Below are 14,868 nucleotides of genomic sequence, written 5' to 3'. Positions count from 1 at the left end.
CTTAGGAACATTGTGTTCCCTACATGTGTAATAGATTCTTTCTTCCTATTGTAGTGGATAGAGTGCTTTATCTGAAATCAGAAAGATTCATCTTTCCAAGTTTAAATCTGGCCTCAGACTGTTACCAGTCATGTAATCCTGGACAAGTCAGTTAACCTTGTTTGCCTCCATTTCTCATTTGCAAAATGAGCTGAAGAAGGAAATGATAGACCAATCCAGTATCTTTGTCAAGAAAACCCCAAATGGGGTCTGAAAGAGATGGTCACAACTGAATAACAACAAATTTACCAGATTAAATTTTTTCCCTTTTATCTAGATCCATCAGGCATCATTCCATCAATGAATTTTCCCCTAAACACATCTCTCTTACTCCTTTCCTACTCAAGCTCTTTCTCTTCAAATTTCTTATAGCCTTTAACATATGGATTTCTCCCTTGAACTTACTGTTTTCTTGTATCATAACTATTTTTATATATGCTGTTCCCATTATTTCTTAAGCTCTTTGGGATACCTGACTGTTATATTTATTTCTTTATCCTCAGTACCTAGCACAAAAGGCTTTGCCCATATTCGATGCATAATAAACATTCAAAGGATTTAATTGAATGGCCTAGTTTGTAGTGCAAAATAAACATGAGCCACTGTTATTGTAACTAGAGCCAAAACTAGAAGAGGGCTAATGGGGCTTTGTTTATGGTAATAAGAAGGAAGGATGGATTTCTCCTTTTCCACTGGCAGTTCCCTGAAATGATGAAAATATGAAAACATTATTCCCTGAATCATAGGGATATTGACAAGTGTACCTTCTAGAATTACTCTAAAGGCACATTCTCTGGCATTCCCCACCCCCAATTACAAACTATGACCTGTAGAGGAGAATATATCTGGGAGATGGCTTGATTTGCTTCTTTATTTGTCACATATTGCTCATCTAGCAATGTAACAACAGTAGTTGACTTCCCTAAAGCCCATGCCCTTCTAATTAAATCCTTCTACAGATAAAAGATGTTTAAAAGTCAGTTCAACTTTAACTTATTAAAACTTTAAACTGTACAGAGATTTTTTTTTAAATCCCTGTGTGACTCATATGGATTTTTAAACTGAAAGAGTTGGATATGATAGAATAAGAATTAGTTGTACCATGATTAAATAGTAGGCCTTTGTAATGTTTATTTTATTCCTATCAATATTGACAGGGACAAGACTTTGCTAACGCCTCATTTCATTATTTACAATTGTGATTATGTACCCTACCTAGCATCTAAGAGATGGAAACTGTATTTGAATGAAAATTATCCAAGTAGGGTCAAATATCATTTCAGCATTAAGTAGGAAAATTTAAGCAAATAACTTCTATTATGCTCTGGAATTTTTTTTTTATCAAGGCATGAAATTTAAGATTGGCTTCTTTGTAAAATATCTTTTAAGAGGCTTTAACATTACTTTATAATGAAAAATATTGTTAACTGATGGTTTACAGGATATAATAACAGAGATTAATTATAACATACTCAGTTCTGTCCAGTGTTTGCAATAATTACTCTCAACATTGTCAGCAGGCAGAAAAGTGCCTAACAAATATTATGTGATGAAGATAATAAAAGTGATTGTGTATGAATGATCTGTCATTCTATTGCTTTGCAATTTTGTAAATGTAGCAAAATACCAGATGATTCCCATTACTCCACAAATCAATTGCTAGTTGATGTCATTTTTGTAAAATGATTGAATCAATGCCAGACTCTTAGCAAGATGACAGTGGCTATTAGAGAACTGGAATGATACTGATTATGTTTGAAGTTATTGGTTCCAAGGATCAGATCAAATAATCCGCAATTTGATTTATGACACGGAGGGTGAAAAGAAAATGCACTTCTCCTCCTTTTCCAGCCCCCCCCCAGCAGCTCTGTATTAACATTTAAAAGAAAGACAAAAAAGTGATCAGTTTCTGTTTATAAAAAGAAACAAAACAGATGGAAAAAACCCAAGCCTATTTATGATTTTATGGATCCAATATAATTTGATTTTCTAAAAGCCTGGTCTAGCATCTTTTATCCCAATTCAATTAGATGAAAAATTCAAGTCACGTTGAGTATTTCTTTCAAGACACGTGAATTTGATGACTTTTGTCCCTTTTCTCTCTCTCATTTTTGTCTTGGTGGCCATGATGAAATAATCTATAAGAATAGGTAGATGATGAAGCTGAATAGAATTTCTTGATGATTGACCATAGCAATGGTCAAAATTCCGAGCACCAAATCAGCTAACTGTGGTGAGGATTAGTACACTGGGAGACCGGTGATTGATGAGCACCTCCTATTCTTAGAATCCAACACAACATGACACTTCCTTCTACCAATGCAATTGAAATATGAGATTGGAGAATGAACTTGACTTGAAGTGAAGGTGCTCTACTGAGGGAAAAAAATTAGAAGAAAAAAAAAAGACTTGATTATAAGCACTGTGATTGGGACCATGATAACTCTAGTCTAAGGGGAGCATAAAAGGCTGTTTTTAGATTTCTCTCTCTTTTTTTTTTTTATTCTGACATCATCAAAGATGACTATTCTCAACAATATTCCTTGTGCAGTTTCTATCTATTGCACTTGTATTTCTAGCTATAGGGACATGGAAGAGATAAAAGAGAAGAGAGATTATAGTATGTGGATGTACTAAGTACATTAATATCATTTCCCCCCAAAAGAGCCTATGAAAAAATAAAGATAAATATTGAATCACATTTTCCTGTGGAATCTAATCCACTGTGGATTACTATGTGGAAACTAATGAATTTTATTGTTAAAGACATACCACAGGATCAGCCTTCTAGGGGAAGCTGAATAGAATATTTCCCTACTTCTTTCCAATGCTTTCTTCAACCTGTTTACTGGATGCCTAAAATTCTAAAATTAGAGCTTTTAAATTTTTTTCTTCTGCTTGCTTAATTGAAGCAGGAGTTTCATTTTCAATTAACTTTTAGTATAAATAAATTATCAGATCTTCTTAGAATCCCCAAAGACAAATTTGACCTATGTCACAATTTTGCCCAGGGTGAGCTTTAAAGAATGCGAAGATTTGTTTTTTCAATGTTTTTTGTTTGTTTGTTTGTTTGTTTTTTTATCAAAACAAATAATGATGATGGTGACAAGGAATGATCCTATAGTAAACCAGTTAAATGAGTCTTATGATTAATAGAACTTCAATTAAATTCTTAGTCTGGACATATTCTAAGCCTTAATGATATTGTTTAGGGAATAAATATAAACCCATGGAAATAGAATGAACATCCCCTGGATACCAGAACATATCTTTATCTATCTATCTATCTATCTATCCACTTATTTCTGCATGCCAAGTATCTTTTTTTATTTTTCCCCAAATTAATATTTTTAAAGAAAAATAATAAAAAAAAAGAAAAACAGAAATGGAATACAAAGCAAAATGAAACAAAACAAAACATTGTCATGTACCCAAGAGAATATCAGGGAGGATTAAAAACATATAACAACAAATACTAGTTCAACAAAGTATACATATACATATTACTAGAAGAAATTATATTCATAAGTGCCCATCTTTACCTTTTTGTAAATTGATCTTTTGTTCTCTGCTGCACACCTTTTTTTTTACTTTATTCTTTCCCTCCCCTTTCATCCCCCCAAATCCCAAACAAACTATAATTAAGAAAGGAGATATGTTTCCTATCCCTGCTGACTCTTTGCTTTAATTTTGCTCTATAACAAGCCTTGCTATTACTTAACCTCTCCCAATCCATGGATCCTTCTCTTGTCTTCTCTCACCTGCTTCCCTGTCCACCCATCTCTTTCCCCTTATTTCTTTATAGACTTTAGAGGGTGCTGCACCCTTCATGGTATATATGTAGCCTTGCTTATTTAACCCATTCTCAATGTGAGTAGGTTTTCAGAACTATGAGCCTTACTTCCCCCTCTAATATATTTTTGTCTATTTACCTCTGCACCTCATTTGTATGTATTTTACCTTAATTCTGCCCCAATCTTTCTTTTGAGCTGTTGTATTGTTGATGTCAAACTTAAACATATGCTATAAATTTCCCACGTAAAAAAAACAAAACAAAACAGTTTATCCATGTTAAGTTCCTTTAAATTGCTCTTTGATATTGACCCTTATATGTTAAATGTTCTGTTAAGTTTCAGTTTGATAGAAAGTCCTGAAAAATCTGCAAGTTCATTGAATATCCATTTTTTCTCATTCAAAATTATACATAATTTTGCTGGATTTATTTTTTAACACAAGCCTAGTTCTTTTGATTGTTGGGAGATGTGATTCTAGGACCTGCAGTCTTTTATTGTGGCTGCTGCTAAGTTCTGTACAATTCTAATTCCAGACTATATGAATTGGTTTTTTTCTTGCTTTTTAAAAAAATTTCTCTTTGATTGGGGTTTTCAAAATTTGTCAATATTCCTCTGTTTTCCACAAAGTAAAACTACCTTGTTGAGATAGGGATAGGTGGATTTTTTTCTCTTTCTACTTTCCCCTCAAGTTCTATCACTCTAGGATAATTTTCTTGGATTTTTTTTTTTGGTCACAACTTTCAGGCAGTTTAATTATTATTATATTTTCTTGTCTTGATCTGTTCTTCAGCTCTGTCATTTTTCTTATAAGATGTTTCACATTCTATTCGACTTTTTCATTCTTTATAATCTGTTTTGTTATTTCTTGGTCTCTTATAATTTCACTGGTTCCTCTTGGTCAATTCTAATTTTCAAAGAGTTATTTTTGTCTTTGAGGTTCTGTATCTCCTTTTCTGGTTGATTAATTTTTTTTCAAAATCTTGTTTTTCTTGGATTTTTTTTTTAGTTTTTACTCAATGTCTATGACTTCTAAATTCTTTTTTGAGTTCTTCAATAAATTCTCTCCAGGCAGGGAGCCATTTAATGTTACTTTTTGGAGTGTAAGCTTTTTTTTTTTTTTTTTTTTTTTTTTTTTGTACTTCAATGTCCTCCTCTGAAGATGAACCCTGGTCTTCCCTGTTCTCATAGTATGTTTCTATGATGGGGTTCTTTCTTCTTTGATGGCTCATTTTTTTTTAAAGAAAAAGAGATATTAGTATAAGCACCTATAATCCTGTGATGGGGGGAATGGTGTCTCTGGCTTCTCAAAACTTCTCACAGTTCTTTCCTCTGACCAGTAACCCCAAACCAAAAACTTCCCCCTCCTATGAATGCCCATAGCCAGCAGAAGCCCTGTTTCATTGGCTCTTCCTTCATGGTGTACTTACTCCTTTTCCCCCTCCTCCCTAAGTGTTCCTAATCAGTTGAGGTTCCCTCACTCCTCCCAGACTCAAAGCCAGACTTGACAGTCAGGGTGGTGAAAGTCTCTGTGGTTCCTGCTGAAGCTCCAGCCATATGCAGATCACTTGAAGGCTCCCCACTTGGCGTTTCTGTGGAGGTGCCTTTACATAAATTAATCCTCACCTAGGTCTTTCTTTGAGGCTTCTCTGGTCTTTCTTCAGATCTTCTCAGGAGGACACCTGTTCTACCCCAAGTCTTCTTAATTTTTCATAAGTCTATGTTTTCCCTGAGGTGCAAATTTATCTTATTTTGGGAGAAATCAGACGAGCTTGAAATTTACCAACCAACTCCACCCTCTTCCCAGAATCCTCCCCCTAGACCATGTTTTTAAAATCTGGAAAGCAACAGTTTTCCACTTAGTTTCTGGGGCTGGGAAGATATTGGTCTTGCTTTTTAAAAAATTGTTTACATCTTAAAATGATTATGGTTTTATTTCTTGGTTGATTATATTCCACTATTTATAACTTAAAAAGATATGGCCAATATGATACAGTTGTGGACTAGATTTGAATTCAAAGCTCTAGGTCAATGGTATCTAGAGTTTGCACCAGACATTTTAAGATTTACTTGTTAAATTTTTGATGTGAGAGTTTAGACCCTGAAAATCACCAAATGCTATAAATTAAGGTTTGGTTTATTGCACTGATGATTTGTAGGCTTAACCAGGTGATAAAGAAAATGTTAAGTATGTGATTAAATTTCAACATTTTTTTCTCCAGAGAGCCTGTTGTTAAACATTTATCAGTATATATTTGTTCTAGTTTCAAATTCTGCCTCTGCTAAACATATGACTAAAGGTAAAGACTACTCCTTTTACCTAACTCTGTGACTCAATGTCCTTGTCTATAAAATAAGATAGTTGGATTGTATGACCTCTGTGGCCTCTTTTCAGCTCCAAATCTGTGATCTAAGAATTGATCATGAAGCCATAAGTAGCAAAAATGGACAATGCTTTTGTCTGCCCATGCAGGCGTACATATGTGCGAAGAAATAGAGAGGCTTTTTATAGGTGATCTTAGTGAATACCATAAGCCCTCAATAATTGAGGGAAATATTATAAAATAGGACCATTTTGATAGTACAAAATACCAGGTAAGTTGTGATGGTGGAGAGGACTTTCTATAAGGTAATTCCTTATGCTGTTTTAAAAAAAAGGTCAAGAGAAAAATGGATAGCAAAGATGACTCAGAGTGGAAGCAACAGCTGATGGAACAAGAACCTTGTTCTTCTGGTTCATCTGAGAAGAGATATCAAATAAGCAGTTTCTTTGGCAAGCAGCCACTCCATTTGTTAAAGCAGGCCTTGCAGAGGCTTTAGGTTCCATGAATATAAATATGCATGGGAAGGGGGAAGATGGAGATACAAGTTCAATAATGCCATAATATGCTGATCCTTCATGTTGTTCCTTTTTCAAAATTACTACTAAATAAGTGTTTGGAGGGTGTGGGATTTTAGTTCTTCTTCTTTTCTCCTTCTCCTTTTCTTCCTTCCTTCCTTCTCTCCTTCCTTCCTTCCTTTCCTTCCTTCCTTTCCTCCTCCCTCCCTACTTCCTTTTTTCTTTCTTTCTTTCTTTCTTTCTTTCTTTCTTTCTTTCTTTCTTTCTTTCTTTCTTTCTTTCTTTCTTTCTTTCTTTCTTTCTTTCTTTCTTTCTTTCTTTCTTTCTCTCTTTCTTCTTCTTCTTCTTCTTCTTCTTCTTCTTCTTCTTCTTCTTCTTCTTCTTCTTCTTCTTCTTCTTCTTCTTCCTCCTTCCTTCCTTCCTTTCTTTTTCTCTCTCTCTCTTTCTTTTTAATATAAAAGTAAGCATAACAATGATTTTTACAATCACGTATGTGTATGTATTTTCCCGGTTTTCATTGACTTAAATCAAAAACTCTGAATGGAGCTTGCCAATCACTTTTACTTCAATGTGACAATTAACATAGAATAGAAACTCTTGCATCTACAAAAAGTATTATGACTATCCAAATTATTTGAAATTCAGACAGGAATCTGATTTTTATTCTTAAATTAAGGTGGTGGGTTTAAATAATATTCACTGTAGGACTATCCTAAAAACGACAGAACTTTATAGCTGACATTTTAGAACTTTCTTTGCAACAACCCTGTGCATTGGTATCCATTTTAAGATGAGGCTCAGAGAAATCAAAATGCTTTATCTAAGGTTTTACTGTCATGGAGACACTAGAACTTGAACCCATGCCTTGTAACTTTTAAGCGTTTTTTTTTATTACCTTGTGCTATCTTTATGGGAGGCTGCTAAAAGGAATAATTTCCTCTTATGGAAAATAGAGAGCTCATCTCTAGCCAGCTTTGATACATCCTGGCTAAGGATTCAGGGCAAATCTGCATTAAAAGAGCTTTAATTTTTATTGGAAGTTCCTTCTACCAATGAAATTATAGATTTAATAAAGAAAAAGATGATGGCTAGTCACTAATTTAGTCATTCTCTGTGTGACTGTGGGTGAGCCAATTCAGTTGTATAGGCCTCTGTTACTCCATTAGAAAATGAAGGGATTGGATTAAATATCCTTAGAGGATCCTTCTACATCTAATGCAATGATACTATTCTGTGAGGAGAAATGAATAAATGCACTGAGAATAGAAAAGAACAATCTAAGATAATTAAGAAGTATTAATGACATTACAGACAATGGGCAAAGTGAAATATTCATTTATTTTATATTTAGTAATTTCTTAGCTAAATTGATGGCTTCACGCCATCTGATGGAAATCTATACAGCATTTAAATTGTAATCTCAAATCTGAATGAAATGTCATTTATTTTTTTCTTCCATTTGGGTAATCAGTGGAACATATCAGACATGAGCAACTGTGTTAAGTCACATTCTGCAAAAGAGAAAAATGCCTTCCAGTTGATAAACATCCAAGGGATGTGAGGAATGCTAATAGCCTTGAGGAAGGTTGGAGGAAGCCTTAAGTTGACTAGGCTAGCAAGTAGTCATCAGGCTCATATGAGTAGAAGGATTATTTGGAGTCCCTGGATAAGGATTAAGTTTGGCTGTAAATGCGTTAATAATTTGTATTGGCGAAACAAAATAGTATTGAAGAGGTAAGTCCGTAGGCAATTATTAGAATTGTTGCTATAAGAGAGTGTATTACATGATGAAGAGTAGCTAAAGGGTAGCTGGGTTCTAGATTCCTCAGCAAGTAATTCTTTGCCTCTTAGAATATTTCTTTAACCATCCTCCTCTGGACAGTCATAGCCCTACCTTAAAAATGGTTTTAACAGCACTGATTTTCTTATCTTGAGAATTAGGAGAATAAGGCCATTATCTCCAATGGTTAGACTCAAGTTATTCTAATAATAGAGAATTATTCTTTCATTTAAAATTAAAACAATGCTACACTCATACAAATAGACACACGCATATAATGCATAATACATCTGGGCACACATGCATATAAGTACATTCAGTTTATTCAATTCTTCATGATCCTATTTGGGATCTTGATAGAGTGGTTGGAATGGTTTGCTATTTTTTTTTCTCCAATTCATTTTACAGATGAGAAACTGAGGAGAACAGGGTTAAGTGATTTGGCCAGGGTCACACAGCTAGTGAGTATTGGAAGCAATAGTTGAACTCAGGCACATGGTCTTCTTAATTCCAGGTCCAGACTCTATCGATTGTACCACCTCACTGCTCTATGCATGTGCAAAATATACACACATATAAACATGTATAATATACACATATATAACCATGAACATTAGGCATATATACATATACACAAAATCCATATTGTATACATGCATATATAATACAGAGGAATTTAAAGTAAATAATTTAGTAAGTGCTCAATCAGTATAGGAAACTTGGGCTGTATTGACTCAGTGCCAATATAACTAGTTAAGTTTTTAAAAAGAAAATCAACCAAGTGAGGTTTTTATCTATATGACATGACATCAAATGGCCAGTTTGACTAATCTTGCCCCCCTGGTTGTTTTGGTATTTTGTAGATTACACAGATTGATGTTTGAACTGAAAGAAGTCCAAAGCCCAGAGACTATCCTTATCCTCCCCTCCCTCAGAATACCATAAGAAAATGATATTTCATGGAGGGATTAAAATGCCTTTGATCATATATTTTGAAGTTTGGCAGGATATTGCATTTTTAAGGGGGAAAAACAAGATTTTTCAGGAATAAACCTATACTCCCAGCTTATTAGGAATGCAAATCAATCAGTATAGGGCCCCTTGATGTTACCAGGCTGGACAAAGGGCATTTTTTGGATATGCTTGATGGCACTTTATTCTTTCTCTTATTCTTGGTCTCTTGGAATCCCTCTGTCTGTATGATACTTAATTCAGAAGCTTCCTCCTATATGAAAACTTTCCAGATCTCCCTGGGATTAATGATCTCTCCCTTTAGAAATTACTTTGCCACTTTTGTAATTATTTACTTGTATACATGGTATACCAGTTGAAGGGAAGCTCTTTGAAGGTAGGGACTTATTTTTGGTTTTGTATCTCCAGCATCTAGCGTGATACCCGGGTGCAGTAGACAATTGTTAAATCTTGTTGGAAAAAACAGAATTGCTATGTACCTGGGGTGGGGGGGTGCATTTCAGCATGTATACAATTTTTGCAGGAAGCATATAGGGCAATATGTAGGGAAGGTCTTTGTGTAAGCAAACTGGAACCTGCCTTCTGACTATTATTGTGCATGAAAAATATCATAGGGTAGCCCCAAGTCAGCACATTGAAATCCAAGTACAGGCTGGCTGGCAGCCAAAACCAAGCCTGCTGAGAGCAAAATTTGAAAGAGAAAAATAAAGCCACTGAATAAGGTGAAGCCTGATGGTAGGTATGGGGACTGTTTGAGGCTAGCCAGGGAAAGAAAGGTCAAGGTTTGTGCTCACACTGTACCTGCAGAGCAGAACCCACTGCTGGCTGTCCTAGTTTTGCCAAATGTCAGGGTTTTTCTAGTGAAGCAAAAGAAAAATCTAATCAGTTGCAGAGACTAAGCCTTCTCAAAGCAGCAAATATTCTACAACATCAAAATTATTTATTAGTCTGCCAATTTTTATGCTATAGGAATTTCTAAAGCAATTTATAATAACCCCTTGAATTCCTAGCCAAGAATCTTCCCCACATGCAATTAATACAATGAATAGGAGTGTCTCACTTATGGAAGCCATGTCAAGCTGACCTTAGCCAGCCATCCCATGAAGCCCAGTTATCAGGCAAGATATTGTGGATGACTTAAGGCTACAGCAAACAAATTCTCATACATGTGATCCCTAAAGTAGACATTCACAATCTGAAATCCATGAACTGTTTTTTTTTTCTTTCTTCCTATGTCTCAACAATTTCAATATAACCTGTACCTTTCCTAATCATCCTAGATATTTTGTTTATTTATTCATTCATCCAACTATCCATCTACCCATCCATCCATCCATTTATTTATTTGTTTCTTTAGTGAGGCAAATGGGGTTAAGTGACTTGTTCAGGGTCACAAAGCTCGGAAGTGATAAGTGTCTGAGGTCCTCTTGAACTGTCCTTCAGGGTCAGTGCTCTACCCACTGTACCACTTAGCTGCCCTACCCTAGGTATTTTATTTCATGCATTCACGAACATTATTATGAGGAGTTCATGGGCTTTACCAGACTGCATGACATGAAAAAATTTAAGAACCTTTTTTCCTAGAGCTAAGAAATCTGTATAGTATCCTATAATAAATGAAGAGCCACTAAAGAATTTTGATTTTGATAATTATTTAGTCAGGCCTGTGTCTTTGGAATATTATTGTTTGCATTGCTATGGAAGGCAGATTGATGTGTAAGATACAAGAAGAAAGTAGATCAATTAGGAAGCTAATATTGTAATCCAGATGAAAGGAGAACTGAACTAGGTAGTGGCTGCATGGGTGGAGAGAAGAAAATGAATGGAAGGGTTAGAAATTTTTATTATTATATATTTATTTTTAAAAATTTTTAAAAATAATTTTATAATTATAACATTTTTTGACAGTACATATGCATAGGTAATTTTTTACAACATTATCCCTTGTACTCCCTTCTGTTCTTAATTTTCCCCTCATTCCCTCTACCCCCTCCCCTAGACGGCAGGCATTCCCATACATATTAAATATCTTATAGTATATCCTAGGTACAATATATATGTGCAGAACCGAATTTTGTTTTTGTTGTTGTTGCAAAGGAAGAATTGGATTGGGAAGGTAAAAATAACCTGGGGAGAAAAACAAAAAATGCTACCAGTTTATACTCATTTCCCAGTGTTCCTTCTCTGGGTGTAGCTGACTCTGTCCATCATTGATCAATTGGAATTGGATTAGCTCTTCTCTATGTTGAAGATATCCACTTCCATCAGAATACATCCTCATACAGTATCATTGTTGAAGTGTATAATGATCTCTTAGTTCTGCTCGTTTCACTTAGCATCAGTTGATGTAAGTCTCTCCAAGCCTCTCTGTATTCCTCCTGTTGGTCATTTCTTACAGAGCAATAATATTCCATAACCTTCATATACCATAATTTACCCAACCATTCTCCAATTGATGGTCATCCATTCATTTTCCAGTTTTTAGCCATTACAAAAAGGGCTGCCACAAACATTTTGGCACATACAGGTCCCTTTCTGAAAGGGTTAGAAATTGACCATGATATTAGAGAATGAGAAGAAAGAGAAGAAGAAAAGGAAGAAGAGGAAGAAAGCAGAAAAGGAGATGATCATGAGAGGACTGATGGTAGTGGTGATGATGATGATGATAGTTATAAAAAAGATGATGATGATAATAGTAATGATGATGAGTCTATCAGCTCTGCTGAAAATATTATTTTTATGTAATTCTCCTGATAGCAAAATAGCTAAAATCTTGTGTATTAAGTAGATAACCCAGCATGCTATCTTTTTGAAAAAAAGTCAGCTTCAATGTTATTTGATAACTTCAACCTAGATACAAGAAAATGTTTTGTTTTGTTTTTAACATTTTGTTCCATTAAATTATGCAGCATAAAGCAATTTTGCTCCTAAAAGTTTTCCCTCTGGTATTTTCAACTTTTGCCTTGTTCCCAGTTGCTCATTTTTGCCTCATATGTTTTCTTTCTTTTGCTTGAATCATTGTTTTTTTTCTGACAGCCTTTTCCCCCCAGTCTCTTTCCCTGCACATAATTTTTGGTTAATTTTGATTTTCCTCCCACAGTATTACTTCCACATAAATATTTACTGTGTGTGGTAATAGTTGGTAAAAGCACAAGGACTTTTGCTGATGCTTATATCTTTCCCCTTGTTTTCATATCAAGGTATTCAATGAAGATAGAACACTTGACGAAAATAGTCATTCAAAAAATTATCCTGGGCTTTTTTATTATTTTGAGAGTAAAGAAAAATGGTAGGAGAAGTTTTCTTCAGTAATTTTTTTAAAAAAAGATCATACAGAACAAACTACCTACATCATCATAAGAGAATTATATTTAAGGAATATGAATGATTTGGTAAATTTGGAGAAAGATCTTTACAAAATTTAATAATATCCCTGATAAAAGTAAGAAGAATTTAAGACATTCCAAATACAAGTATAATTCTTAATTCAAAGTCCCATGTTGTTTGGGACTTTCTCCTCTTTGGTGAAGATTGCTTGCTTGATGATTTGCCTGAGTAAAGGGCAAGACCTTGAGAAAATATAGCTCTTAAGTCTTCTGGATTCCATCTTTAAGAGAGGTTACACTTTTATAGATTCTCCTCAAGTTTCTGAATGAGAAAACTCTAGGCAGAAGCCTACATGTAGAGAAGCTGGCCCTTTGATCACAAAATGTATAGTATAATAATATTATAACATATGTCTTCTCATATAGGCTTAAAGCATCAAGTAATCAGTCCTCATTAATGAGAAGAATCTCATGCAATAGATCTTTTGAGATAAAAGTTGGAACAGCCCAATGGTGTTATTGGGGTGGTCATTTCTATGTGAGAACCATTCAAATAAAGGCCCCAAAAAGAGGAACCAGATTGAGACAATCAGATTTAAATCTTATTCATAGTGAATGGATCTAGAGCTAGGTAGAGTAGGGTTTTCAATAGGCTAACAGCAGTAATATATTATCAAAACATAGATTTTGGGATTTGGGGAATTTAAAAATGAGGAGCCATGACCAGTTTTTCCACACATTTTATTTCCTTTATTTATTGGCAAATTTTTCTCCAAATAACTCATTGTGTGGCAACCCAGGTATTCACTCTAGGGAAATAAAAAGGAATCTCAATGCCCCTTAAGACTTATTTATTCAAAGGAAACTGATATACCCTCCTCTATTTTCCATTCTCCTTTTTACTTCTAGTTCATGGAACAATAAGCAAATCAACATTTGCACTCTATAAAGTGATATGGTAATGAATTGTCTTTTGGCTTTACTAACCAGCCCAGACTAAATCACCCTTTCTAAGCCTCTACTTTTATCTGTTTTCTTTTCTTATTACAATGTGAGTTATTCAAAGAAAGAAAGAAATAAGCACTATTTTTTCATGCATTCATTTTCAGATCCTTGGAGGTCAAGAAAGGTTAAATGACTTTCCTAAGATCACACAATTAGTTTACAGGCCAAGATATGAATCATATCTTTAGAGTCAAATCTACCACATCATAATGCCACTTTCTTCTGTGTCAGTGTCTCCCATGTCAATCAATCAGTTCTAAAGTTCTTAAGAGAGATCTTGAGAGTATCTTTCTCTTCCTCTATCGACTTTCTTTCTCCTCCTTCTCCACATTAAATGAATGTCTTTGGGTACTTCTCACTGCCTAGGACCTCATCTTCAGTATTTACCTAAATTACCTAGAAATGAATTAACTTCTCCAACCTTAGGCCTGAGTATACTCATCTGGTTGAGTATTACATCTTTTGAGAATCATTAAGTTGCCTGACACTTTTCATTTTGATTCAGTCCAACTCTAGATAGCACCTCTAATATTCCTGGAACTTTGCTTGATGTGGAGGATAAAGAAACTCCCACCTCCCACCTTCTATCTTCCTCTCCCCTCCAAAAAAACTAGAACAATCTCTGCCTTCAAAGAATTAACAAGTATAGGATATTGAGAAACAGAGATGATGGAGTGTATTCTCAAGATGGAATCATAAATTTGAGGAACACATAATTGTCACACAGACTAGGTTAACATCTCAGTTTCTTAAGTATATTAAAATTCCAAAAATAAGTTTTGAAGTTAGTATAGATCTGTGTACCATGAGTCTAACCAAATATGAACAAAAAAGAGATTGAAATAAACATCAATGATTAAACTGACAAATATTGTATACTATTTATGAAGATGTAGAAAAAGATGTGGTTCTGAATATTGGGTGAGATAAGACAAACACAAGAAACAACAACAAATCATGTTATAAAGCCTACTATGAAGTCCTATATTGTATGATATAATGGACAAGAGCTAGTAATATTGAAAAAAGACAAAGATCAGTGAAAGCCAGATTAGTCAGGGAAAATGGCATGTAGGATATAAGACTTCAATTAGGTCTTGAAGGAAGGATAGGACC

The sequence above is a fragment of the Sminthopsis crassicaudata genome, chromosome 1 (genome assembly GCF_048593235.1).
Source record: "Sminthopsis crassicaudata isolate SCR6 chromosome 1, ASM4859323v1, whole genome shotgun sequence".
Classification (NCBI taxonomy): Eukaryota; Metazoa; Chordata; class Mammalia; order Dasyuromorphia; family Dasyuridae; genus Sminthopsis; species Sminthopsis crassicaudata.
Note: the sequence above shows the minus strand (reverse complement) of the source record.